This window comes from Pleurodeles waltl, chromosome 3_1, assembly GCF_031143425.1.
Source record: "Pleurodeles waltl isolate 20211129_DDA chromosome 3_1, aPleWal1.hap1.20221129, whole genome shotgun sequence".
Classification (NCBI taxonomy): domain Eukaryota; kingdom Metazoa; phylum Chordata; class Amphibia; order Caudata; family Salamandridae; genus Pleurodeles; species Pleurodeles waltl.
This window is the reverse complement of record NC_090440.1, coordinates 788,934,688-788,962,405: the sequence shown is the minus strand read 5'-3', so window position 1 is coordinate 788,962,405 and position 27,718 is coordinate 788,934,688.

The window sequence follows — 27,718 nt, the reverse complement described above, 5'->3', positions numbered from 1 at the left end:
AGCCTGTGTTATTCTTGTACTTATATCATTTGTTCTTGCATTTGATTTCCGTGATTTTAGCATTGTTAATCTAATGGGCAATAAATGTTTGAGCTTTATTAAACTGGTGTGGTGATTAATGGCCACATAAATTATGGTGTATATAAAGTTACTGAATCCAAATAGAAAGTGATGTTTATTGATCTGATCTTATTGATGTTGACGGTTAGGATGGTATCTGACTCCTATCTGAGTCCAAAGATACATGTCGACTTCTGAGGGTAATTCATAAGTACCCTATACGTGTCACCTTATCAATAAATTATCAAAATAAATATAAGGCTGGACACACCCACTGACTAAAGTGCTTTAAGTGGGATGGGCAAGTGGGCACTCTCTAAAGAAGGTGTGTTCTATGTATTTAAATGCATAGCTTCAAACACATCTTGGGTACTCACATACATTTTCCGAGATGCCACAAAGTTTGATCTGTGGTGTGCACAAGTGCTGCAATGATGCCAGCAGGGTGGTGGTTTTGGGGGGGGGGGGTGCATGGGGTGATTGTAGGGGAAGCAAAGCATGTACATCTAGTGGCTGAATTGCACAATGTGAAACCAGAAAACCTGGGCTCAATCCTGACTTACTCACTTGACCAAATTGTAGGCAATTGTTTTATTTCACTTAACCTTCTCTTTCTTTCATTATCATACATCAGAGGGCCTTCTCCTATGATTGATTTAATAAACTTTAATTTTGTTCATCTATAATAGCAACCAAGGCTACCCAAAAGGAGCACATAAAAACTGACTGGTCTCTTAGTTTACTGGGGTTGGCTGTGTTGGCAGGGTGAAGTGGAGAGACATGAATGTTTCTAAATTCATGTTTGAAAACTATTACTTTTAAAAAAACATACTTCTCAATGCAATCCACTGATATAATCTGATGTATTAAGGTGAAACAGTTCTGTGATTTTTAATTTTTTAATTATGACGAGATCTTGTATTTTTACACGTTTGCTGCAAGATATCTTTAAAAAGTTAAGAAAGTTAAGTGGTGCAGAACGCACTAGTTACTGCCTTTAACATCAATTAACCCATAACTACCTGATTACTTAATATATTTTTAATATTAGAGCTGAGTTGAGTAAACAGCAGTCCAGTGCTGCTGTTGAGCAGGGGACTGTACTTTGAGTATCACTGAAACACATGAACTAAAACCATGTGCTTCACACAGCATATTTCACAACCAGAGTTTGGGTGACTGTGAGTGTTTTCTGTTATTTCATCCAGACATTAACATAGTCTAAAACAAGCAAACCTATTGCTTTTAAAAGCTTGTCAGCAGTTTTCAATAAACAAGCAACAACAAAGATGTTGTGAATAATTGGAATTGGTATTAGCCGATGGTACATGTGACCTTCACTTTGTTTGAGGTGGAGAGAGGTCAATGATTGGATGAGCATGTAACTTCAACATTATGATCATGGCCTGCTAGAAGGCACTGTATGAAACTCACACTGCCCAAGTCTCATGCCTCCAGCATGAACTCCCTGCCACACCCTTAAGTTACTTATACTGTATACCTAGAGGCAACTCAATAAACATGCAGTATGTAAGCATTGGACAACCTAATGTCTCAGCTTTTTAAACCCAAGGCATTAAACTTTGCCAGTGTCAGCAACTGAACTTATAACAACATGCACAAAGAAAATTGCACTAAAACAAATATGGTTTACACGTGTTAACAAACAAGTCTTTTTTTTTTTTTTTTTAAAGGTTGAATGTGAATACAGTAACAGTAAAAACGCCTCTTCTATATTTTGAAGCCATTCTTTTACTTCATAACAAAGTGAGACTGATTGGCATTGCGAATCCTTGTATAAATTGAGCTCAGATTTTACCATAACCATCTGGGACAGTAAGAAACCTTCTCAGGCTTTGCAGTTTCTTTTGTTATAGATCTTCTTTGAAGAAGAGTGGGCTGCACTCCATTTTCAAACATATTTATGGCTACAATTGGCGGGACCTCAATCAGCCATCTTCCATTCATACTATCGTGGGTATTTACTTAACTCCGAAACACTCCTATTACTGTTAATGCAGGCGAAATTTTTACCTGAAACACCATACGTGTAGGTTCACTGACAGTAAGTGGAATGTCTGGTGTAACATAGATAATCACCTGCAAACACCACAATTTCTTGAAGACCTCCCTTTTCAAACAAATCCACCTTTCCACATTTATACAGAATCGTTGCTAGCATGCAATAGACCCACAATGGTCTTTCCTCTGTACATCACTTATTTCACAAAGGCACATTTAGGCCAGTCTCTATTCTGGAGGAGCATTTTGCTGCTCCATGTCGTTTTATGTTATTAACAGTTGATTCAAGACTTCTCCTGAAGGGACTCCACGTTGTTTTGTAGAAGTTCCTTTTTGGGCCCAGGATGCTCCAGAATCACAAGTCCTTTTCTGTTTTTTCTTCAGGAATCCAACGACGGTCTAGCAAAATAGTATAGTGAGGTGTCTTGTTAGGTATATACCCCTTTTTCTGGTGAACATTTTGTCTTGTTGGAAGCTAAATTCGTGTCAAAATGCAGGCTTTGAAATGATATTGCTTTCTTTAATTGTTATATATAATCGAACATGCAACGCTGTTATGTGGATACTGGCACCAGCTCCATGTACTCTACCCTGTAGCTCCTAGTTGCAATGTGTCCCGACATCAGCCAACTTTCGGAACCGATATTCAAGGCCTATTAGATGCAAGCTCTCAGACTCACTACTAGCTGGGGAAAGCACAATGCTCCAAATATCATTACTTCTCTATCCTTCAATTGATGGAAGTATAAAACATTGAAAATGTATTATTTTGAAAAGTTATTGGTGCGCACCCACAGTGAAAAAAGTGGTTAGGGTAAATGTACAGCAATTTAATATATATTCTACAGCAAATTTGCATTTTCTGCTTGGTCACCCCACATTTTTCACCTTTTCCAGACCATCTTTTTGCTGACACTAAGGCTCTGTGCACTGTGAGATGACTGCAATTCAGTAACACAGTGCATGGGTTATGGGCCAAAAATGGGATTGATGAAATTGGTTTCATCCAATCCAATTGGTCTAATTACCTTTCCTGTAAATTCATAGTAGGTGGCTCAGAAGATAGTAGATTCATAGTAGATGGCTCAGAAAATTCACTATTGGCATGTGAGTTAAATATCATATGTGAGCTGCAGTGTATATTTACAGCAACCACTTATATAAGAATATATGGCTGTGAGTTATAGTTACTTGAAATAACTCTAACTGCTGAATTTCTAAGGTTTTGTGCAAGTAAATTCAGAACCTAAGTATAATGTCCCTATAACCTTTGTTTTTTGTAAGTGAACATATATATATATATATATATATATATATATATATATATATATATATATATTTATATTTGTCCATCGAGGGAAGCAGGGTGCTAACTGCCAGGGCAGAGATGGAGCCCAACAAGAGACAGAGTTGGCAGGCAAGTTGAGCGGTTTATAAACTGTCTCTTGCCATGTTCAACCCGGAAGTAATACACCTCTGCCGTCTTGAATAGGGAAAGTCTCTTACCCCAAGCTGGGAAAAACACCATGACGGAACAGGATGGAAGTACACAGTCTTGCATACAATCTGAGGGTACATTTTCCAGGGTAAAACCGGATTTCACGTTCTCATATGTTATATGTTTCTTGTGATGTCCTGGACTCTCATACTGCAGCGAGGGAAACCACAGGGAGGGTAATTACTTTGACTTTCTTCACAGATCCAGATCAGAAATTGAAGGACCATGATCTGACAGGGTCATGGACCCTGTTCTAATTTGTTGACACTCCAAATCAGTTAATGGTGAATTAGAACATAGTCAAGTATTGCACAATTGTTATGGGCCACTGAGAAGTGGGAGACCTCTGTGATCTCTGGGTGCCTAAAACAGCACACATCCATCAGCCCCTTATCCATTAGCCATTGCTTCCCTTTTTTCAGCAAGGTAACTGTTCTATCTTCTGGTAACTAGCTCAGAACAGGATCAGACTGAAACCCCCCACTTCATAATCTGTGGAGAACCAGCAAACTCAATGATGGTCAATTCAAACAATGAATCAATCAATCAGGGAATTTGTAAAGTGCATTACTCACCCGTGAGGGTCTCAAGGCGCTGAGGGGCGTGGGGTGGTCTGGGGAGCGCTGGGGTATTGCTACTGCTCTAGCAGACAGGTTTTGAGAAGTCTCCATAAGGTAAAGAGGTCCTTGGTCTGGCGCAGGTGGGTGGGAAGTGTGTTCCACGTCTTGGCGTCGAGGTGCAAAAAAGATCTGCCGCCGTTTGTAGTTCTGCGGATGAGTGGGATGGTTGCGAGTGCGAGGTCGGCGGAGCAGAGCTGTCGAGTCGGGGTGTAGAAGGAGAGCCTCTGTTGAGGTATTCTAGTCTGGTGTTGTGCAGTGCTTTGTGAGCGTGGGTGAGGAGTTTGAAGCTGATTCTCTTGTTGACGGGGAGCCAGTTCAGGTCTCTCAGGTGGCCTGTGATGTGGCAGTGGTGGGGGATGTCCAGGATGAGGTGTGCGGAGGCGTTCTGGTTGCGTTGCAGCCTTTTCTGGAGTTTGCCCATGGTTCCTGCATAGAGGGCATTGCCGTAGTCCAGTTTGCTGCTTATGAGGGCTTGGGTGACTGTTCTTCTGGTTTCCATGGGGATCCATTTGTAGATCTTTCAGAGCATGCAGAGGGTGTTGAAGCAGGAGGTGGAGATGGCGTTGGCTTTCTGGGTCATGGATAGTGAGGAGTCCAGGATGAATCCTAGGTTGCGTGCGTGGTTGGTGGGAGTCGGAGCGGATCCAAGAGTGGCAGGCCACCAGAAGTCACCCCATGAGGAGGGGGTGGAGCCAAAGATGAGGACCTCTGTCTTGTCGGAATTGAGTTTGAGGCAGCTGTTCTTCATCCATTCTGCAATGGCCTTCATTCCTTCGTGGAGGTAGGTTTTGGCAGAGTCCTTGGTGAGGGAGAGGATCAGCTGGGTGTCGTCGGCGTATGAGATGATGTTGAGGTTGTGCAATTCTGCGATGTTCGCGAGCGGAGCCATGAAGATGTTGAAGAGGGTCAAGCTGAGGGACGAGCCCTGGGGTACGCCGCAGATGATTGTGGTGGCTACAGAGCAGAAAGGAGGGAGGCGGACTCTCTGAGTTCTGCCAGTGAGAAAGGAGGTTAACCATTCCAGGGCTCTGTCACGGATTCCTGCATGGCTGAGGCGTGTGCGTATGGTGTGGTGGCAGACGGTGTCAAACACAGCTGAGAGGTCCAGGAGGATGAGGGCTGCAGTTTCGCCATTGTCCAGTATGGTTTTGATGTCGTTGGTGGCGGCGATGAGGGTAGTTTCAGTGCTGTGGTTGCTGCGGAATCTGGATTGGGAAGGGTCCAGAGTGCTGTTCTCCTCGAGCAGCTCAGTTGTCTGTTGACAGCCTTCTCTATGTCTTTTGCAGGAAGGGGAGCATGGAGATAGGCTGGAAGTTCTTGAGGTCCTTTGGGTCCGCCTTGGGTTTTGTGAGGAGGGCATGGATCTCGGTGTGTTTCCAGCTCTCCGGGAAGGTGGCGGACTCGAAGGAGCTGTTGATGATCTTCCGGAGTTGGGGTGTGATGATGAGCTATATTAAAAAAGATCTCTTGCCTGGATTTAGTCCCTCTATCAGTTCCATAGTAAGCAGCAAATGGCTACCTCTGCCATTAAGCACCCCCATACTTGTGAGCACAGTCGTACCAAAATATGTAATCAAACTGATGGGCAAAAAATATTCCTACCACCACTATTTTCTTCATGGTAGAGAAGTGCTTCTATGAGAAATATTGTGCATGTAGACTGAATTCATATCACAGGAAGAAATGTGTTTCTTGAGTAGCATGCAAATCTGTCTTTATGTCCCTCACCTTTTGCAAGATGCTTAGGGGCATATTGAAGAGCCCCTAGCGCCAACTTAGCACGGCAATGTGTACTTTTTTTACGATAAGGCAGCACTAAAGTGGTATTTTCCCTGCGTCATATTTACAAAGTAGCGCAATGTATGGATTATGCAACTTTGTAAACCCTTGCGCCACATTTTACCTGCGCTAGGCATAATGCATGCAAGGGTGGTGTTCCCCGTTAGGGGAACCAAAAAAATGGCGCAAGGAAATCTAAGAGATTTCCTTGCACCATTTTTTTTGCCACTTTTAATGCCTGCTTACAGCAGGCATTAAAAGGGGGCTTCCATTATTTATAATGGATCCCTATGTACTCTGCAAGAGTAGCGCCAAAATGTTGGCGCTACTCCTGCAGAGTACATCAATAGCATAAAACAAAATGACTCTATTGTCCCCTACCCTGCGCCATTGTGCACCGTATTTTAAATACGGCGCACAAATGGTGGTGGTAGGGGGCGCTAAGGGGCGCAAGGAAAGTGGTGCTGCACTAGGTTCACCTTACGTGTTTTTTGTCCTTCTGAGCATTATCCAATCTTCCTTCTAAACTCTTTCCTTCAGGCTGCATGGCAGAATATTATTTTCCCTTGTTCCCTTCTCTCAGTCCTCTAAACCCCTAAATATGGATTACTAATCTATCCTAAATGAACAGGTGTCCTTCACCCAGACCTTTTTCAGCCCCATTGTCGCAGTGTGCCACTGAGTACTCTAATGCCTCTATGAAGAACTGCTGCTAGATCATGTTTTACCTACTCTAGGTCTGCTACAGGGGCAGTCGTACTCATGCGGAGGGTGACTCTCCTCCTGCAGCCTACCGTGGTGAGTACATATGTTCATTAATATACCACCTGCTATTGTAACAAAGAGCAAAATCATCAACTTACGTAAAAAGTGAAATCCCAGCAAATATACTATCTTTTTGCCCCTCTCTCTTAGCAGCCAATGCTGCATTATTTATGATCCTTCCCTAAAACTCCCAACTTCCCTCAGTCATACTCAGCAATTTACAAACAACACCCCCTGACTAGTTCTTGTATTGTAAATATTCGAAAGGCTACTCTGCTTTTGCATCATCTGTTTCACTGTTCTCCCTCTGAAGTTGTTGAAGAACTCTCTGCTTTTCTTCTTTTCGCTCTCTGTCAGTGGACGTTCTGGCTGAGCATTTCCTTATGACTTTATACCATATTGGTCAGTGTTCTTTAATAGTAGTCTTGTGGTGGGATCCCAAGCTGTTGCCATCTTGTGCCTTTAGTCCTGCAATTTTCTGAGCCCCCTCCAGAAACTTTGCTGCATATGTATTGCTGTGCCATACAAAGAACAGAATAGCATTGACAAACATATTGTGCCATTGAATGTAGAATTTCTTTTATTGACTTCAATGGGATGATATTTTTGTAAACAATATTTTGTCAGAAAATACTCTTTCAATATACTTAATAGGTGCCGCCATCAGTACCATAAGTCATGCTATCTCGGGAACACATCGATCACCTTTAATGCCTTGCATTTCTGAAACATGGCAGCTATAAACTAATACAAGAAGACCCACTGCCTCTCAAAGAACCTCCTGCTCAATACATCTTCCTTACCCTATGTCAGAACCCCTTTCACAGGGCCACAGGACATGCAGGGGCTAATGGGCCCAACCATGGTGTTGGAGGCCTTTTACTCCTGATATCCTAGAGCCTGTCCTACCATGGATCCTGAGCAACTACGCCAAGTACCCCTTCTGCACTTGACTCTCAGTGGTAACTGTGGATGAGCAAAAAAAAGGCTCCCTTGGGGGAAAATTGTAGATGCGGGTAAGTGAACATGACTCATAACTCCAAGTACAAACAGTACGAACAATAAGTCAATGTTCAGTCAAATAATTGCTTTTACAAGAAAAATAAGTATTTTATTTCTAGCTCTACACATGCAAAGGAATAACATCCAGAAGCGACAATATATTTCCAGACATCAAAATGTGATTTAAGGTCAAGACTCTGAGGTTTTATGTTGGGCTTCTGCTTCTCTTGAAATATCGACTTTCCTTTTTCTTCTTTCCCCTTGGAAGGATGTATGACACAGCAGACAAGACTTCACAGCTGATTGACCCAGAACACTATTCTTGAGAGTGCCCAGAGTTCACAACTTTAGCTCAGCCACAGTGATATGTGCATCAAAAGGATAATCCCAGGCTCTCAGCCCTACTTACTATTCACATCACTACATCTTTCATGTCATTTATTCCTCACAGGCATACATACTCTCAGCAAATGCATTAATCCTATATGTACTACACAGTACTGCTTTATCCCTGTACTGTACCCTTTCCAGGCATGCATACATCCAGTGCAGAGTTACTACTCCACCTGATGTAGACCAAGGGTGAGTTAAGCATACAGTAGTGGAACTTTTAAAATGGTAAGAGAGCCTGTACCCCTCACTCCAGTGACACAAGGTAAAGGACCTGTTCATTACTCCTGATCACTACACAGGATGCTGCCACCACCACAATCATGCTGTTTAACTCCTGGTGAACGCGGTAGCCTTTCACCATTATGATGGCAGTGCTTTGTAAGCCCCTCCAGGTCCAACAAAACTGCTGTCTGTCAGACAGGCCTATGTTATGGCACACACAAATGATCTGTGTTTACCTATGACACAAAAATCATCATTGGGGATCCAGACAACAGTACAGTTGGGTACTCAGGGTAGGGGTACACATCTTTACCCATGCAGAGGACTTTTCCATCCTCACGCCCTATAAGTAGTGAATCTGAACATACTCTTTAACCTTCCCTCCATTTGCACCTCTTGGTATTTCCATAATGTGAATTTTACTTCTTCTGAACTCATTTTCTAGGTCCTCTAGCTTTTCTTGGAGGAATATTTCATTGCCCTAGGAACACTGTGTGGGCTCCTTATATTACCTGTTCAAATGTGCACTCATCTACTGTGTCATCTAGAGAGTTGACGCTATGATATAACGCCATGATGTCCCTGCGCAGCTTATGAAAGCCACTTTTGAGGCCCTCATGACAAATCACGTTTCTTATGTGATAGCCTTAACAGGACCTCTACAAATTTCCTAATTACAGTTTTAGCTTTTGTATGTAAATCTGTCAAGTTTTTGGGTGACCTGCTTAATAAGTGTTGTCGATATGAGCTGAGGACTCTTGACTCTTTTGTACCAATAAAGTGCTACACTTTCACAGTGGGGTATTTCTTTCTCTTTCTCTCTTCATTTCTGGTTGCAGTGACTGGAATCTGTTACTACTGCTGGCTTAGTGACATCCTAAAACCTTTGGCTATTGGTGCTATTACAACATTCTTTCTGCACTATAAACCAGCTTTTGTGGAGAAGCAGCATGGACAGGTACTGGTGCAGTGACTGTGCCTGACAGCCCTAGGCACTCGTTTCCAGCACCCCAGGAGCCATGCTTGTTCAGACTCTCCAGACTACTCTTCGCTTTGCATTGAAGCAAGACAATTGCCTCGGGAGGGCAATAATCAGGCCCCAAGCACCAATCACCTGCCCCTGAAGGTCACTGTGCTGCTTTTCTTCATACCAACAACTTAGTTCTATGTAGGGTGGCAGGGCCTCCCCTAACAAGATCCCTCTGCCAAAGTGATCATTGTGTCCAGGTGGCATTCTATGCCCCCACCCCTACTTTTTTTTATAATCCCTGCTACTATGGGAGCTGCGTCAGATGCCACTAAATCAGCTGGTGCTTCTTGTGTCTTTGTCATAGGACTTCAGTGTCAGCTTCTCTCCCAAGCTTACTCCATCCAAACATGTTCTGACTCCCCCCCCCCCTTGCAGGTCTGGGTGACCCAACCAGTCCGAGTACCTGCTTCCACGTGATGTCTTCCCAGAAAATGCTCTGCTGTGTCACTCATTGTGGTGATGTCCGCTGGTTAGTTTACTCATGTCCTGCTACAGACAGCCTCGCTCCACCGTCTTAAGATGAGCCTGCCATGGCAAAGTGCCAATGAGTCCAGAGTGGAGTGGGGCACCCTTTCCAGGTGCCATACGGACTCAGTCAGAGCTTCTCTATTGCTCCTCCTCCACTGCAGCAACATTTTCAGGCTCACAGGTCTGTAATGGCAGTCTCTCTGCCTTCTACTCGCTAGCCAGACCCCACAACACCTATCTGCATAGCATGTACATAGAACAAACGCTATTTTATGTCAGAAAATAATGAGTGTTGTACAAACCTTTGATAAAATACGTCCTTATGGTTCACAATTATCGTATTAATAGGCTGACCAATGAATATCTAGAAAGACAAAATGTAGGCAAGTTTACATATTTATCTAAAGACTATTATGTTGTTTCAGGTGGCACCTTAAGAAAACAATGCATGACCAGTTAAGAAAGATTCATCCGTTTCGCATTACAGAAGTATTGACTGAAAAATACATGTGAATGATACCTTTGTAAAGGCAGATGGAATTTGTCATTAGACATTTCAGTGCTTACATTGTGACTTTCATAAAATTATTTTCACCGTAACCTGGAAGCCTGCCTCACTCTCCAACTTCGACGTCATCAAGTTTGCCTCTCAGCACTACAGGCTACTGCCAAGACAGGGACAACAAACCCTTAAAACTCAAGTCAATACTCCAAACTACATAAGGTTTCTGATTTAGGAAATGTCTGCAAATGTATTCACATACTTCCAATTTTTGCATAATTAAATGTTTAAGTGATATTTCTGATGGAAAACTATACACTTGATACCAGACTGCTCTGAAATTAAGTTTCTTCTGGTTTATTAATCGAAAGAATGAAAGAGAACTGACTGCCATGTGGACTAGTTGTTATAGGACTGTGTGTTCCACGAACCCCAGTACTGAGGTACAGTGCACCGCACCTACACTTTGTCCTCAACCCGTAGTGCTTCAAAGCCTCTGGTGCTGCCTCTACTTTAAGAATAAGCCACATAAACAAGTAATCATCACTACATTCCTGGAATATTTCTGAATTATTTAAATGTAGTTTATTGAGTATTTTTGCCTGTATTCGGACTATCTGGATGTGTGATCTTTTGAGTGTATAGAAGGAGGAGTTATATGTTTTAAGTGTCCATTCTTCTTTCATGATACTTGTACAGTATTAGATAAAACTGCATTTGTAATCAAACGCAGTTGTGTCATCTCCTGGATTTGCGCTGTGGGCTGATACGGTTCTCACCATAAGCAGCATCTGCTCCCCCTGCCTGTGCCACGGTCTGCTTGAGCGCTGCCTGGAGCTACATTTTGTCGCTGGAGTGCCACTGAAGTGTCTTTGAAGAGCAAGACCATCCAAGTGGACTCATTACTTAATTCCATGTTAGTTTTTTAAGTAGGCAGAATTTGCCTCCAGCCAATATTTACTTACCATAACTCAATACCCCTAACTCTGGTAAACCGCTAGAGTGTTTGAATAAGGATCTAGTTATCCAAGCCTTAGCAGATGCAGCGTGCCGACAAAAAGCCCGGTTACACAGAGAATACAGTCATACAGCAAAGGGTCCTTGTAGACCCAAGGCAGCCACTGGAGCATGTACTCATCTGCTTCAAAGTCTACTCTGTTTTATGACCCAACCCTGAAATGTTTTATACATTATTTCTTATTGTGGTCTTATTTGCAATCAGCTTTAGACACATAGCATGCTATTAAAGGGGTCTGCTAAAAATCTTTCTTTTGCCATTAAATGTTGGTTATCTAACGCCTCTAGCCACAGGTGAATTGCTGTAAATGACTTCTGGTTTATTAATGAAGTACTTTTCTTTCTGATCTATGATTCACTAGTTGCATGCTCTATAGGTACAAGGGCACAGGCAAGTGTCCAAAGACCCTCCAGTAAAGTCACTATGACTTCTCATACAGCTGACATCAGATGTCTGAAAAAGATACCCAGAATGGAAGAGTATACTTCCCACCTTGTGGTCTGCAGTAGCAAAATCCTGCAACACCAGCGCACTTAAATGCCTTCTGTAAAATGGTCATTTTGAAGCCTTGTTCCCCAATAGGCAGGACAAGGAGTGGCACAACCTGTATAATAAACAGAATAGGGCTTCCCAATATATGAGTTCTCTTAAAAGGTAACACGCACTATGTTTATATAGCCTTATGCCAATCCTTAAATTCAGAATTATAACACTTTGGTTTATAGGAATTGATAGAAACTTCGATGATCAATAATCTCCTCTGCCAGGTGTTAAAATTATTTATTCCGAACTATGCATGTAGTTACTGATTAATTAAGGGATCCAGTTAATGCTGTTGCATGGGATCTCATTATCCTAATGAGGCTGTTGGAATCTGGCAGCAGCATCACCTGAATTGTGGGGAACTGAGTCCAATCCCATACCATATGACAAGTGTCACAGCACTTCATCTCTGCCCAAGAGCAGGGATTATTTATGGCAACCGGGCACTTGACTTAATGTCTTCTCTAGGAAATTGTGGTGTATCAGATCGCATTCTTCTCTCTCAGTTACATTAGTCTCATACATGCAATGCCAAACAGAGGCAGAAAATGGTTTAATAAGATTTATTGAATCAGCTCCCTCTTAGATAAAATGGCATAAATAGCAAAAATTAGAATGCTAAAACAAGCTAGAAGCAAAATGGTGACAAGAAAAGTGAAACACAGGGAAAAGTCCACCATGCATAATATATTCTGTTCCTAACTCAGCTATGTTAGAGCACAGCATGATAAGCCCTAATCTGCCCTTCTGGACCCCCCGGAAAGACATCATCCCCTATACCTGAGCAAGGAAGCCTGATGTCTAAAAGGACACCACCCCCATGTAGGCCAGGAAACCGGAAGTCCCAGCAAGCAGCTGTAGCAAAGTCAATCATCATGCGGTCGTGGTCATCTGGCCTGAATCTCCCTCTAGCATGCATGGGACAGAGAAGTGTTTTTATGATAAAACAACTTATGTTCTGAGAAAAAAGTCTCCACGTAAGGATGTGTATGTTTCTGTGAACGTTGGAGATGCAGTGTACCACTTTGCCAGCAACCCTATCTCGCTGCAGCCTTGAGAAAAGCACAAAGTGAAAAGAATGTCTTGCTAAAAAACGCAGTGCTTTCCTAGGCAAAAGAACAACTAGATAAAGAAAGTAAAACAGCACCATGAATGTGGCTATTTCTAAAATAATAAAAACGAAGCACAATAAAATGTAACTGGGCTAAAGGGCACAAGCGGTAGGCCTAGTTGCTAAAATAATGTGCCTAGAGACATAACTAAAATTGCCATACAGCAACACCAATTGGGCCCATTTAAACTCTTTTACACAGAGTCAGAATCTCTGATAGAACATTTAGGTCACCTTAGTGAACCCTGGTTGGAGCATATAGTTTTAATATGAAAAAGGGGTAAGGAGACAAAGTTATCTGGAGGCAGAGTATGGAATGAGTATAGGAATGGGGCACACCACAAAAAAGTTGTTGAAAGGAGGATCACTGGGAAGGACAAAATAAAATAATTTTATAGCAGACTAAGACACAGTAGCTACTGCATGAAAAAGGTGGAAGAGAGAGGAAGGGAGATGTAATATGGCAAACTAACGAAAGAAGAAGAGGAAAGAGGGAAGGGGCTTGAGAGCGGAGGGATTACCCTACAAAACAGCAATTATAACAATAATAAAATATCACTCAGTAATAGGATTTTACATGTGTAGGAAAAACGGATATATGCAAACGTTGTGTAAAAAACAAGGGAGAAGCCTTATTTTCAAGATAGATGACATTTACACCTTTAACAAAACATGTAAAGGGCATTTTCGGATTTTTTTTTCCATGAACTGAGTTTCTACCAAATGGCAAATTATATCATTGTACATTTTGAAAAGATAGTTTAGGTGAAATGATTTCCCATAATTGCTATCTTATTAGTTCACTTTTCTAGGCAATCACTTACAACAGGTATAACACCAGGTAGTACAAAAATCGTAGCTCACAATATAGGAGCGTGGGAACAATTATTAGACAGTCCACTAAGGGGCATAGTTATAGTGCCCTAGCGCCACCTTGCACCACATTAACATGATTATTTTTTACGTTAATGTGGCCACTGAGGCCAAAATCCCCACGCCGTATATACAGAGTGGCGTAATGCATGCATTGCACCACTCTGTAACCCTTTGTGTTACACTATGCCTGCGCTAGGCATAATGTATGCAAAGGGGGTATTCTATGAGATTTCCTTGCGCCATTTTTCACGACACCTTTCACGCCTGCTCAGAGCAGTCATTAAAAGGGGGGCTTCCATTCTTTAGAATTGGCACCTCTGTACCCTGCAGGAGTAGCACCAACAGTTTGGCGCTACTCCTGCAGAGTACATCAATAGCATCATAAGTAATGAAGCTATTGCCCCCTACCCTACGCCTGGTGAACCGTATTTTAAATGCAGCGCACACATGGTGGAGGTAGGGGGGCCACTAAGGGACGCAGGGAAAGTGGCACTGCACTTGGTGCAGCGCCTCTTTCCATAAATCTGCCCCTAAATACTTTACAATACAATCTAGCACTACACACTTGAAATCTACAGAAACGGATAATCACTAAATTGCCGGGAGAATTTCCTTCCTTGAGCCGAACTAATATTTGTGCATCCAAACAGGGCCTCTGCCTGCTCCTCTCCCTGAAAAAAACACCTGGGTCGCTCCATATTCTTGTTGCAACTCCAGATGCTTTTAACCTCCAGATCTCTCGCTTTCTCTCTCCCCGCCAATAGCCTATCCTCCTAGCACTCACTCATTAAACCTACTTATATGACACATACTGCTATCCAGAACCACTGCGGCAGTCATCAAATGCCTCCCTCTGTTAGGAGGTGCCTACAGGATTGAAACATCAGGGTCAACAGGAAATATTCCTAAAAGATGGTTACCATCTAGACTAACACACTGTCAATCTGTTGCAGCAATCATCCATGAACATTCTTACACTCACCAGCTTTGTGTAGGGTGGCCCTATAACCGCTCTGATTCTAATATTCAACTGTGGTTTTCCTTTCTGTCATCAGTTCTTGTAGATGACATTTCTCTTGTGATCCGCATGAGAAGATAATAATCTCTAGCTAGTACTTGGGAGCCTATATTGTACTGTCCCTTGTAAGCGTTCCTTGGCCCTGCTTAATTTGTCTCCTCCAGGCTGGTCTGACTTATCCTCTTTCTTCTTGAAGTTATGCATGTTTATAGATATCCTCTGGGTTGGTAAGTGGGGTGCAGATATTATGCATTAACTCATCACCTCTCAAGAACTGGATTGTTGTGCCACCCACAACAGAGCTGTGATTAACTGCATTTAATTGTCATCTAAACACCGCATTTCTATTCCAGATTTCTATCAAATAAATGCAAAAGAGTGTACTGTGCACAAGGAGCCGGAGGTCAACACCACACAGGCAGTCGAGCAAGATGCTGTGCTCGATAGCATTAAAAGAAGCTGAGAGCAATGCAGCTTGAAAAGTGCAGCAACATGTCAGCCACCACTGAATGAACTGTGGACGTCCCCTGCTACTGGTTCCGGCAAGATGGGACCTCCTACCTGAGGTTGGCACAAGACGAGATTTTATTCAGTGCCATAGGGAGCTTCTATCTATTGGATCAATTGGAGAGCCTTTGCTGAACTCTGAACACTGAGAACCAGATAGGAAGGCCTAACATTCCACAGAAAATGAGCCAATACTGCCAGAGCAGTTTGGTGCGTTAAGCTGGAGGTAAGGACTGAAAGGACAGCGTCACAATGGCAGCTCTCTTGACCCCTAACCGGGGTGGATATTTCCTTCCAGATGGAATTTCCATAGCACATGGAACAGGAAATGCTTTCAAGCAGATATTAGGAAACACGTTCCCTAGTGAACGACGTAGTATTAACTGGGATTTTAGAATGATAACACTAATTTTCTCATGGCTTTCTGTCCTTCTTTTGATCTTCGGCTAAACCCATGGTTGACTATTTTGTTTTTTTAATAACTGTGTACTGTTTCCCTAAAGGATCGAAAGGATTAAAACCGGAACGGACAGCATGTACTTCCTTTTTACTACACAAAATCCAAGATTTCACAATCTCTTCTTCTGAGATCGCTGTGGTGGGTTTTTCGATGCATCCTTATAGAATGTGGATTTTTCCAAGATGCTGCAAATGCAGTCTCCTAGAAGAAACAGCCAAGCAATGGCATCGTGCATCAATGCCATCGTTTTGGGAACACAAGTGATGATGTGTTTCAGCATCGATGCCACTGCCACCCTAGGAAACCAACATTTGGACACCAGTCAACTTTGTGGATGTGGCTGGACAGAGGACACTTCCCACCGAAACCCAGTGAGCAGAACCCCTGAATCCTGAGTGGTGATGACGCAGAAAAAGAGGGTTCGACATATATTCATGTACACCGTGTAACCGACATATATAATGAAGTGTGATTTTAGTAAAAGAAATAATGTACGAGGGAAATTGTGCCCTCGGGGTAGTTCGCCATCATTATAAACGAGCTTTATTAATCATGAAGTATTAAAAATTGTACTAATCCGTCATAATCGCAAATGTATGCCATGATTTCTTGTTTGAAAACTGTTTTGCTGAGCTTAAATTTAGTACAGGCTTTGGCCTAGTTGCTTGGTTTCAAATTCTAACTGCGTGATTTTTCCTTGAACTAATGAAACATATATTCTTGCTTGAAGTTGTATTTTTTCCAGTAGAAACTGGCTGGTACACTTATCTCCAAGGTTTCGTGCTAGGCCGGTTACATCCCCTTTGATACAAGGTCAGTCTCTGCAGGTGCGGACAATGAAGGTACAGATAGTAAAATAATTGGCAAACCATGATACAATTTGTGTTCCAAGGCGCCAAGGACAGTGTATGCATAAATGGGCGCTAGTAAAAGACAATTTTTGATTGGACAATTTGAAGCCAACCTATGAACCCTCCAATGGAAGACCCTACAGAATTTGGAATGTTTCTTACTTAAACCCACCGGACAAAGAGAAGTCAGCCATTTTCCTTGATGCCAGTTTGAAGCCTGATGCCAGACTCCATTTTGGACGACACCCTGATACCCTTTTTCTCTATTCGAGAGAAAGAGACTTAAGAATTCTCACCCTAGAGACTTTAACTTTGTTTTGCCCCGTCTTGCCTATGCAGTAACTTTGCCCCATTCTCCTTGCCGCTGCAAGGAAGCTTGCCCTTAACTTTGCCCCTTCGAAACTTGCCCCATGCTGATCAACCGGTACCTGAAGGACGAAGACTTTTCTTGAATGCTGATTGTATTTGGTAAATATGAAAGGATAAATGTATTATGCATTGTGTTTTTCCTTTTAGGTACCAACTGCTATTTTGATAGGGTCCTAGCTAGAAGTTTTCCAAATTTGTGTTGACTAAATTCGTTTTGCATGAAGCCCCACATGCCGATGCTAATTAGAGGTTAGTCGAGGTATTCATTCAATGTACCATGAAGAATTGAAATCTTGTTATGCTGACCGAATGTACGCAATTAGTCAAATACAGTTAGTCACATTGGTGATTTGCATTGCTATAACAGAGTGTATCATTATTCAGATTTTGCGTAGATTGCGTTTCTTACGCCGTTATGGACAGCTAGTAATGTTCATATACATATATCAACTGGTTTTGAGACACATATATATCGTGCTAGCTTTGTTAATATAGGGAAATAAATTCACTAACTTTTAATAAACTGGTGTGGTTATTCATGACTGAAAGGTCATGGTGCGCCGAAATACCAACTGTTATTGATTTCTGATGTGTTATATTGATCTATTAATTGAGTGTTGATTACCGATTACAATAGTTATTGATTATTGATTTGAGTGACTCGACTATTGAGGATGAGGAGAGCCCGACTCGGTTAAAAGATTCACCGACCTCCAACGTGTCCAGGTACAGGTAATTTATAAGGGCTGGACGCGTTATCAGTAGATGGTAGCAGAGATTGATGGTTTAGCCCTTTGGGACCCCATCCGAACAATAGACAGAGTCAGGTTAGAATTTTCTTTGATAAAACAAGTTGGAGAGATGATGATGCCCTAAGTCCCCGATGACTTTCCCGGGATCTCGGAGCTTGCGAATGAGGAACATGGAGGTATGAGAATGGTCTCAGCATTTCTAGTGACGGTATGAGTGAAGTTAGGGTTTCGCGCTTGCACAGCTTATCGCCGCAGATTAATTGAGACGTTTGTGAGGATTTAAGGGGTTAAACAATATAAGAGGAGTGTTCCTCCAAAGGTGTGAGAGTAGGGAAGTCGTCGAACTTCACATGTGTGTAGCGCTTTGAGCAGAAAATTGTCCACGTGGTTGTTGATGTTGAGACGGGCCCTGCGAGGTCAAGAGACTCCGGAGTATGTTGAAAAGTGTATGTGACACTTGTTTGATGTTGTGATCTGGTCAGGTTTAATAGGTTGATCGGGCGTGGTCAACAAGTCGGTATGAATGTTACAGAGTGAAAGAAAACTTCGACTTTGAGATTTGACGAATTCTAAAGTGCACTAGAATAGTTCATTGATCAGTTGAGAGTAAAGTTTGCGGGTCAAATTTTGCTTGCGAAAGTGTGAAACCGAGAAAGATGGAATAACTGCAGAGGCTAGTGAAAAATCCCTAAGGTTTCTGAAGCGATTGTATTACCTTTCCTGTAGTAAACCGACAGATCTGTTTTAATTCTTTTCGTTAAGTGCTCGCGTTATATTGCAGAAATTAGTTTATGAGTGAAGCCGAATGAAAAGAGGACAAGCCGCGGGACTTTGTCAGCCGCAGTGTGTGAGTGTGACGTCACTAGGAGCCGCGCTGGGATAGGTCAGTTGGTGAGAAGGGTCGTGCACGGATTGGACGCAGTCCGTGAAGCGCAATTGGAAGGGGAAAGGCAAGCGAAGAGTATTCCGGGAATTAAAGTCACTTATTGATTACATATTTTAGAAAAACAAAAGACGGAAAGATGAAATTTTTCAAAGCATTTAAGAGTGCCATGAGGGGAGATGTTTATATTAAAGCAAATGTAGGAGAAGAAACACCGCCTGAGGGTACACCAGCTTACATCGTCATTGAAGAAAAGGGTGTAGCGCCATGTCTTTGGCTAAAACAATGGTGCAAATTAACAGAAAAACATGGAAGTGTAGCGTTCCCTATCTATGGGTTGTTTAACCTAAGGGTTTTAGAAAACCTGAGATTTGCGCTATACGACATGAAAGTACCTCCAAGACCAGCACAGTTAGAGGCATTAGCAATTTGGGAGCTAATAGCTAGAAACCAACAACAAAAGAAATTTGAGACAAGAATAAGAAAAGTAGAAAAGACACTAGCGGATGCTAGATGGGACAGCACACAAAAGGTTTGGAGATCAGACGTATTACAGGGAATTAAATTGTTTCCAGCGATTACCGAGGAAGCGGAGACGGAAGGAAGGAAAGCCACCTGTAAGACAAACAGGAGTCAGTCCAGAGAAGGAGAGAGCAATAGAAACTCGAAAAGGGGAGACGAGTCAGATGATGAGGAGTTCATTATACAATTGCTGAATGATCGCCCACCACCATATGTGGAAAGCGAAAAAGTCTCGAGCATTAGTACTGCCCCTCCAGAGCCAATACAGGGTAATGTAACACCAAATTTGAGGGTATCTCAGAGACCGAGCAGCTCTGACATGCCTTTCTCACCACAAATACCATGGATTCAGAGAATGTACCCAGACGTGCCAACATTGAAACCTGCCGATAACTATCAGCCACAGGTTCAAAGGCACTATTGCGATGAGCATAATGTGGGAATGACTTCCGATTCAATGGCGCAGGGAGGACAAAATTATCAGAGACCGACATTGATTCAAGCTGAATCAACACAGTTCTCGATGCCCCAAAAACAGACACCAGAAGTGCGAGTGGTAGAAAGCCAGTTAGGTGTGCCAGCAATGATGAACCACAATGTGGGGATTAACATGCCACAGAATTCGGGGAACAGACAGAATCCAGATGCAATATCTCTACCTATCACTGTAGGTCCACCAGTACCACTGTACATACAGGCAAATTCAAGCACCAGCGACCAAGGGTTAATGATACAGAATGGGACAGGGAGAAGATGCATAGAAACCACTCCAGAGACAACTCCGATAGCTGCACTGCCAAATGGATCTGGGTCCTTGTCGGAATTTAGTCCAATTCCAATTTGCGCTCCGTCAACCGTGGTAAGGTCACATCCACCACTATTAGTACCGTTAACCTCACAGACTGAAGCATTACAGAAACCGTCGATGGCAGTTGATGTAACTGCTACATTGATGGGACTGAACGCGCAACAGTTGACACAATGGTTCAACAGCCTGAACTCCCCACAGAGTACATCAAGCGGGAAGGGAGAAGAATACCTGAATAAAATAAGGTTGGGTATGGAGGCAGATGAACTGATAGAAGGGACAATGGGTTTGAACAGATTAGAATCATACACAGAGGAAGAACTAAGATACATGTGCCCTAGGATTACAAGAGAAGTGAGCAACATACATAAGAAATTACAAGAAATTGCAGACAGAAATGGGATCGATATAGGTAAGACTAAACATCTAAGCAGAAGCTACAGGTTAGACTTTGAGACAAAAGATTTTGAACATATGAGATCCGCAGGGATGAAAACACACCTTAAAGAGATACTGCAGAGTGCACAGGTTTGGAGATGTTTTGACAAGTGGGAAAGCAGGTGGGTCAAGAAAAAGGATAAAAAGAAGGAAAATACTTCAGAACGAAGTGAGAAAAAACAACAGAATGACGATCTGATAACCATGCTACCAATGAGAGAGACAGCAGGGGGAAAACTTGTGCATGTACCATGGCACAGGTGCGAATCCTTTACGGATGACTTTCCCAAATTGAGAGAGAAGCCGATTGAGTGGTATCAACAAACGGATAGATTTGTGAAATTCGCGAAGTGTCTCTGGGAAGACCTGAATACCTTATTTGAAATTGTGGTTCCGGCTGATTTGTGGGAAGATTGTAAAAGGGCTGTAGGTTGGCCGACGAGTGAACCGGAGAGAGATAGGGACACAGGTGCGCCATCACCTATGGTAATGAGTTTGTACCACAAGGTGATCGAGCACTTGAAAACCAAGGTTGCGTCGAAAAATGTGGATTGGCAAAGGATTGACAGGACCGCTCAAGAGATTAAAGAATCTATACATGCGTATTATGAGAGGTTGTTGAAAGCGTTTAAAAATTACAGTGGCACGGAAACGATTGAGCCAAAAGACATGCTCCATTTTGTGTTCAGGTTTGTGGAAGGGCTGAGACCCGAAATTAGCCAGATGATTAAATCGCATTTGATTTGTTGGCAGTCAAAGTCGATCGATGAAGTGTTGAACTATGCAAAATACTGCAGTGATGAGATTGAGACAAAGCAGAAAAGATTGAAGGAAAAGGTGATGGTGATGCAGCTCAGAGCAGCTCAGACAGGTTTACAAGGTTTACAAGGGTTTCAACAACAGATGCCGCAGCAGCAGCAGCAGGGAAATGTTATGTTTCAGCCGCAGATGAGAGGCAGAGGTCGAGGAGGTTTTGTGAATAATGGTCCTGATTTGAATACCGTTATGACTCCAAATGGTATACAGGCAATGAAGAAGGTGATGCCATGTCACTCGTGCGGAATTGTCGGGCATTGGAAACGGGAGTGCCCAATGACGGTGCAGGAAGGTGTAGGTCAGCAAAACAATGATGTCAATGCATTTCAAACTATGAGAGGACCGAAACTGAGAGGTCCGAACCCAAATTTTCAAAACAATATGAATCAGATGCAGGGTCTACAACCCATGCAACCGCAACAGGTGCAAATGCCCCGTCTGCAAATGACACAATTGCAGCCAATGCAACAGCAGTTTCCCATGGTACCTAATCAGCAAATGCAAATACCCTTAGCACCAATGAATCAGCAGCAAGCAATGCTTCCTCAACAGGTCACGGGTCAGGGAATGAGTCAAAATGACACAGTACACCAATTCCCACTACACAGCGAGAATGGAATAAACGATGTATGGGAGAGTGGAAGTTCAGATGAGGAGGGAAATTGTGTGCTTGCAGCATCCTTGGAAGTTGATCAAAAGGGTCCGTATGTGGAGGGAAGAGTTATGGGTCATGGTGTTTCATTCTTGGTTGACACAGGAGCCACACGTTCAACTGTTAGGAGCATTGAAGTACCAAATTTGCCACTCTCAGGGAGAACAGTTCAAGTAGTGGGAGTAGCAAACAGGTACCTGAAGAACCCAATCACAGATCCAGTACAAGTCAGAATTGGTAACTATCAAGGGTCACATAATTTTGTGGTATGTGACTCAAGCCCGATATCACTGTTAGGGAGAGACCTATTGTGCAAATTGGGATGTTCGATCATGTGTTCGAACAATGGAATTAGAATTCAGACGAGCAGTGATGGGGAAGAAGAGGACAGTGTAGAAGGGGATGAGATGGAGACTGTCGATGAAGAGTATCCTCTGATTACCCTTTTTCCGATGATCACTGAAGCAGATATTCCAGCTGAGTTACAGGAAACAGTCGGAAAAGAAGTGTGGGATATGACAGGAAAAGAGGTGGGACTGGTGAAAGGAGTGGAACCAGTGAAAGTGACTGTAAAACCCAATGTAACCTTTCCCCAAACCCCACAGTACCATATGGCACAAGACACCCTCATGAAAGTCGCCCAACTCATTGATGAGTTTGTAAAGCAGGGAGTACTGAAAGAAGTGTTAAGCAGTCCATGTAATTCACCAATTATGGGACTAATAAAGCCAAGTGGAAAGGTACGAATTGTGCAGGACTTGAGGAAAATAAATGACATAATAATTAAATGCTGCCCTGTAGTACCAAATCCAGCTGTGATAATGTTTCAAGTCCCTTGCGATGCCGAGTGGTTCTCAGTCATCGATTTGTCACAAGCATTCTTTTCGGTGCCTCTTCATGAGGACAGCCAATTTCTCTTTTGTTTCAAATTTTTAGACAGAGTCTACAGTTGGTGTCGAATTCCTCAAGGGTTTTCGGAGTCACCGTCAATTTTCAATCAGATTCTAAAGAAAGACTTGGAAGCGTTAGAATTGCCATTCGAGTCAACCCTAGTACAGTACATTGACGACTTACTGATTGCATCCAAGACAGAAAGTGACTGCACAGCCGACACCATTGCTCTATTGAACCATTTGGGAAGGAACGGACACAAAGTGTCTCCTTCAAAATTACAGTTCTGTCAGAAGAAAGTGAAATATTTGGGTCACCAAATAGAAAAAGGGTCACGAAAAATTATGAAGGAAAGAATAACAAGTGTACTTCAAATGAGTCCCCCAAAGACGAGGAGGGAGGTGAGGAAGTTTTTGGGAATGGTGAGCTACTGTCGCCAATGGATTCCCAACTTCTCAACCCTAGCAAAACCTTTACTGAAACTGACCCAGAAGGATGCATTGGATGAAATTGAACTGAAAGGAGAAGAGATGGATGCTTTTATTGAATTGAAAGAATGCATGTGCAGGGCTGCAGCTTTAGGTATGCCTGACTACACAAAGCCTTTCACATTGTTTTGTCATGAACGTGATGCATGTTCCTTGTCTGTCTTGACCCAAGCCCATGGTGGCGTAAACAGACCAGTAGCGTATTTTTCAGCTACTTTGGATCCGGTCGCAGCAGCACTGCCAGGGTGCTTGCGCGCCGTAGCCGCAGTTGGTATCAGCCTCACTCAGAGTGAAGGAATAGTGATGGGACACCCTTTAACAGTCATGGTCCCTCACTCAGTTGAGATACTTTTGACACGTTCCCGAACACAGCACATGACTGGTGCTAGACTCACAAGGTACGAAACAATAATTCTGGGATCACCTAATGTGCAGCTGAAAAGGTGCACTACGTTGGATCCAGCAACCTTGTTTCCCAGTGAAAATGCTGAAATTGAGAACGCTGAAGACATCGAGCACGACTGTCTTCAGGTGACTGAATTTTGCACCAAACCAAGACCCGATATCAAAGATACCCGATTGGAAGAAAATGATCAAATTATTTTTGTTGATGGTTCATGTTTAAGAGATGCACTGGGTGTATTGAAAGCAGGATACGCTGTATGCACAGTAACAGGTGTTCTGGAAGCATCTTGGCTTCAAGTCAAGGAGTTTACTCTGCACAAGTAGCAGAATTGGTAGCCCTTACTAGAGCTTGCCAACTCTCTGCATTGATGAAAGTTACCATTTACACTGACAGTCAGTACGGGTTTGGAATAGTGCATGATTTCGGACAATTGTGGTCACAGAGAGGTTTCATGACCTCTTCAGGGTCGCCAGTGAAAAATGGCAAAAGAATAAAAGAATTGTTACATGCCATCCAACTGCCAGGAGAAGTAGCAGTGGTAAAATGTAGTGCACACTCGAAGGGACAGGATTATGTTTCTCTGGGAAATGGATATGCGGATCAAGTCGCAAGGTTTTGCGCATTGAACTGTATATTGCTTAGGGATGAATGGAATTTGATAAGTGAACCAGAACTCGAACCAAGCGAAATATTTGCTCTAAAGGTGATAGATACGATGGACGAATTGAAATCCCTACAGAATGATGTTAGTGAGGACGAGAAACTTTCTTGGACCAAATCACAATGTGTAAAGAGACTAGATGAATTATGGGTTTCAAGTGAAGGGAAATTCGTTCTTCCAAATAGCCTTTTGACAGAGATAGCCAGATTTTACCATGGACAAGCTCATCTTGGGAGGGATGCCATGATTAGGTTGTTCAAAACTGATTGGTTTAACCCTAAATTCCGTCAAGTTGCTGAAGCAGTTTGCCACCGTTGCGTCATTTGCCAACAGATGAACGCAGGGAAGGGAACAGTAGTAAATTTGAGCCACATTGGAAGAGCAGGGGGTCCATTCAGCAGGATGCAGATGGACTTCATTGAGATGCCTGTGCATGGAGGCTTGAAGTATGTGTTGGTGGTTGTGTGCATTTTTAGTCACTGGATTGAAGCATACCCTACAAGCAGAAATGACAGTCTCACAGTTGCAAAACTACTCTTGAGAGAGTTAATACCACGTTTCGGATTCCCGATCTCTTTAGAATCAGATAGGGGAAGTCACTTCAATAATGAAGTAATAAAATTGCTTTGTGCAGCACTGAACATTGAGCAAAAGCTGCATTGTAGCTACCGCCCTGAAGCATCAGGTCTAGTGGAGCAAATGAATGGCACATTGAAATCAAGAATGGCGAAAATATGTGCATCAACAAACTTGAAATGGCCTGACGCATTGCCTTTGGTACTAATGTCAATGAGAAACACCCCTGACAGAAAGACTGGACTGTCCCCACACGAGATTCTCATGGGCAGAGCTATGAGACTTCCAGCAGTTCCTGCAAATGCGCTTTTGAATATTACAGATGATATGGTGTTAGACTACTGCAAAGGTCTAGCTGATGTGGTTCGATCTTTTTCTCACCAGGTGGAGGCAACCACCTTGCCACCGATCCAAGGTCCAGGACCCACCCTGAAAGCAGGTGACTGGGTCGTGATAAAGAAACACGTGAGGAAGTCGTGTTTGGAACCCCGTTGGAAAGGACCTTTTCAAGTGATTTTGACGACTACCACCGCTGTGAAGTGTGCGGGAGTTCCCAACTGGATTCACGCCAGTCACACAAAGAGGGTGTTGTGTCCCACAGATGAGGAAGTTGAAGCGCTGAAACTGCCAGTACCTGATAACAGAGTGCCGAGCGCTGAGGCAGAGCAAAACAGAACTAGAAGCGAACAGGCAGAAATAGAGGAGGGAGAAATATTCTCTGAGGACGAAGCAACTGATTCACTTGGGGAAGACCAAGGAGGAGCCTCAGACAGCGACGAAGCAGCTGAAAGTAACAAAGAGCCTGAAGCAGCTGAAAGTGACAAAGAGCCTGAAGAAAGTAACGGTGACAAAGGACTCGAAAGAGGTGAAGAAGCAGGAGAGCCTGATCAGAGGAGGGCTTTCCCAGAAGCAGACGATACAGGAAAGGAAAAGGAAAACCTGATTGACTCCCCAGAAAGAGGAGACAAGGCAGAACAGAACGAAACTGCTCAAACTTCTTCAGAAGAGATCGCAGGTCCATCAAGTGGACCTAGTGCAAAAAGAAGACCAAGCATATCACCAGTAAAACTAAGAACTAGAGAAACGTTGAACGACAGTGAAGGGCCAAGAGTGAAAGAGAAAAGAAAGGAAGTGTCTGTCATAGTACCAACACCAAGTGAAGAAAAGGACTTGGCCAAAGAGGAAAGTACCAGTGAGAAAGAATCAAAGAGAGATGCAAAACTGAAAAGAAAAAGGATACCGAGCAGGAGGTATTCCGGTCCGGAGTGGGCATACGTAGCCAATAACGATTGGTCAGACGAATTTGTATCCCTCAGCCTTGAGAACGAAGAGGCAGAACTTAATTTTGGAAATAAAAACTTTATGGACTCTGTTGATTGAAACCATTGATCACTTGATTGATTTTTTTCAACTGGCTAAGACATTGCTAACTTGACATTGCTAACCTGATTGACTTTTCACCTGGCTAAGACATTGCTAACTTGATTGACTTTGAAACCGATTTTGAGACAACGCTGCTAACCGATAAGAGACTAAGCTGCTAAAGAAACTGTGTGAACATTGAACTCGTTCAGCTTTGTAAATACCTGCAACTTAGGGAAAAAAAAAAAAAAAAACGCTTTGATAAAGTGCCTTCAGCTTTCTGATTCTATACAGATCATGACTAGCTTCACTACACAGGGGCGTAAAATGAAGTATTGTAAATACATGTGTATAGGCTTACTGACCGCATGCGTACTAATAATTGTAGCAATAGTTCTTGGAATGCATGGTAAAAGCGAGAGTGAGACGAATGATGCTTCTACTTCTAAACCTATTATCGTTACTGAACTAACAGCTCTGAAGAGACTCGAGCAAGACGAGAGACACTTGCATGATAAGAAGGAACTTTCATCTAACGTTTTCTATCGCTTACTGAGTGAGTATGTTGAGACCATGGATGCGAAAGATTGTTATGTGTGTACACAAATACCTACCTCAGTAGTGGAAGGGGTAACGTATCACAGCATGCCTCTTACGTATGGAATTACATGTAGTATAGTAGCTTCCAGATTTTATGCTCAAAGAGACATTCATTATTTCTATACTAATTACGATGTTACTTTTGCATATGTCCCCATAGTAGGGTACCTAAGTAAGATAGCTAGAGATTGGTCTGCCACATTAATGAGGGAATTTTTCGAACCAATGTCACCTTTCCACACAGCTCACGCACATAGGGAGAATCTTACATGCTTGCTTTCACCAGTAGAAATAGAATTTTTAGACCGCACTGACGACAGAAAACACGAAATGAGGGAGAAATTAGAGAAGGAATTGCACGAAAGGACGTCTGTAGATAATTATGCTTTCGCCGCAATAAAGACACAAGGGAAAATAGCCTTAGATACATTGCATGTGGGTAGATTTTGTATACATAGATTTCCATCATATTATGACACAGTTTTTGTGGGAACGAGTGAATGTAAACACACATACGCATTTCAACAAAAGTGGACGTTCATGCTGAATGGACAAGACCCAGTTATTCCTGGAGTATATTATATTTGTGGACTCAACGCCTATTATCGTCTTCCTAAAGGATGGTATGGGAGGTGTTATTCGGGAATATTGTTCCCAAAGGTTTACCAACTAGATGACTTAAAGAAATTTCCAAGGCTGTCTGAATCACATCGTGTTCAGAAAAGGGAGACAGCTGCTGGTGTGGTAGG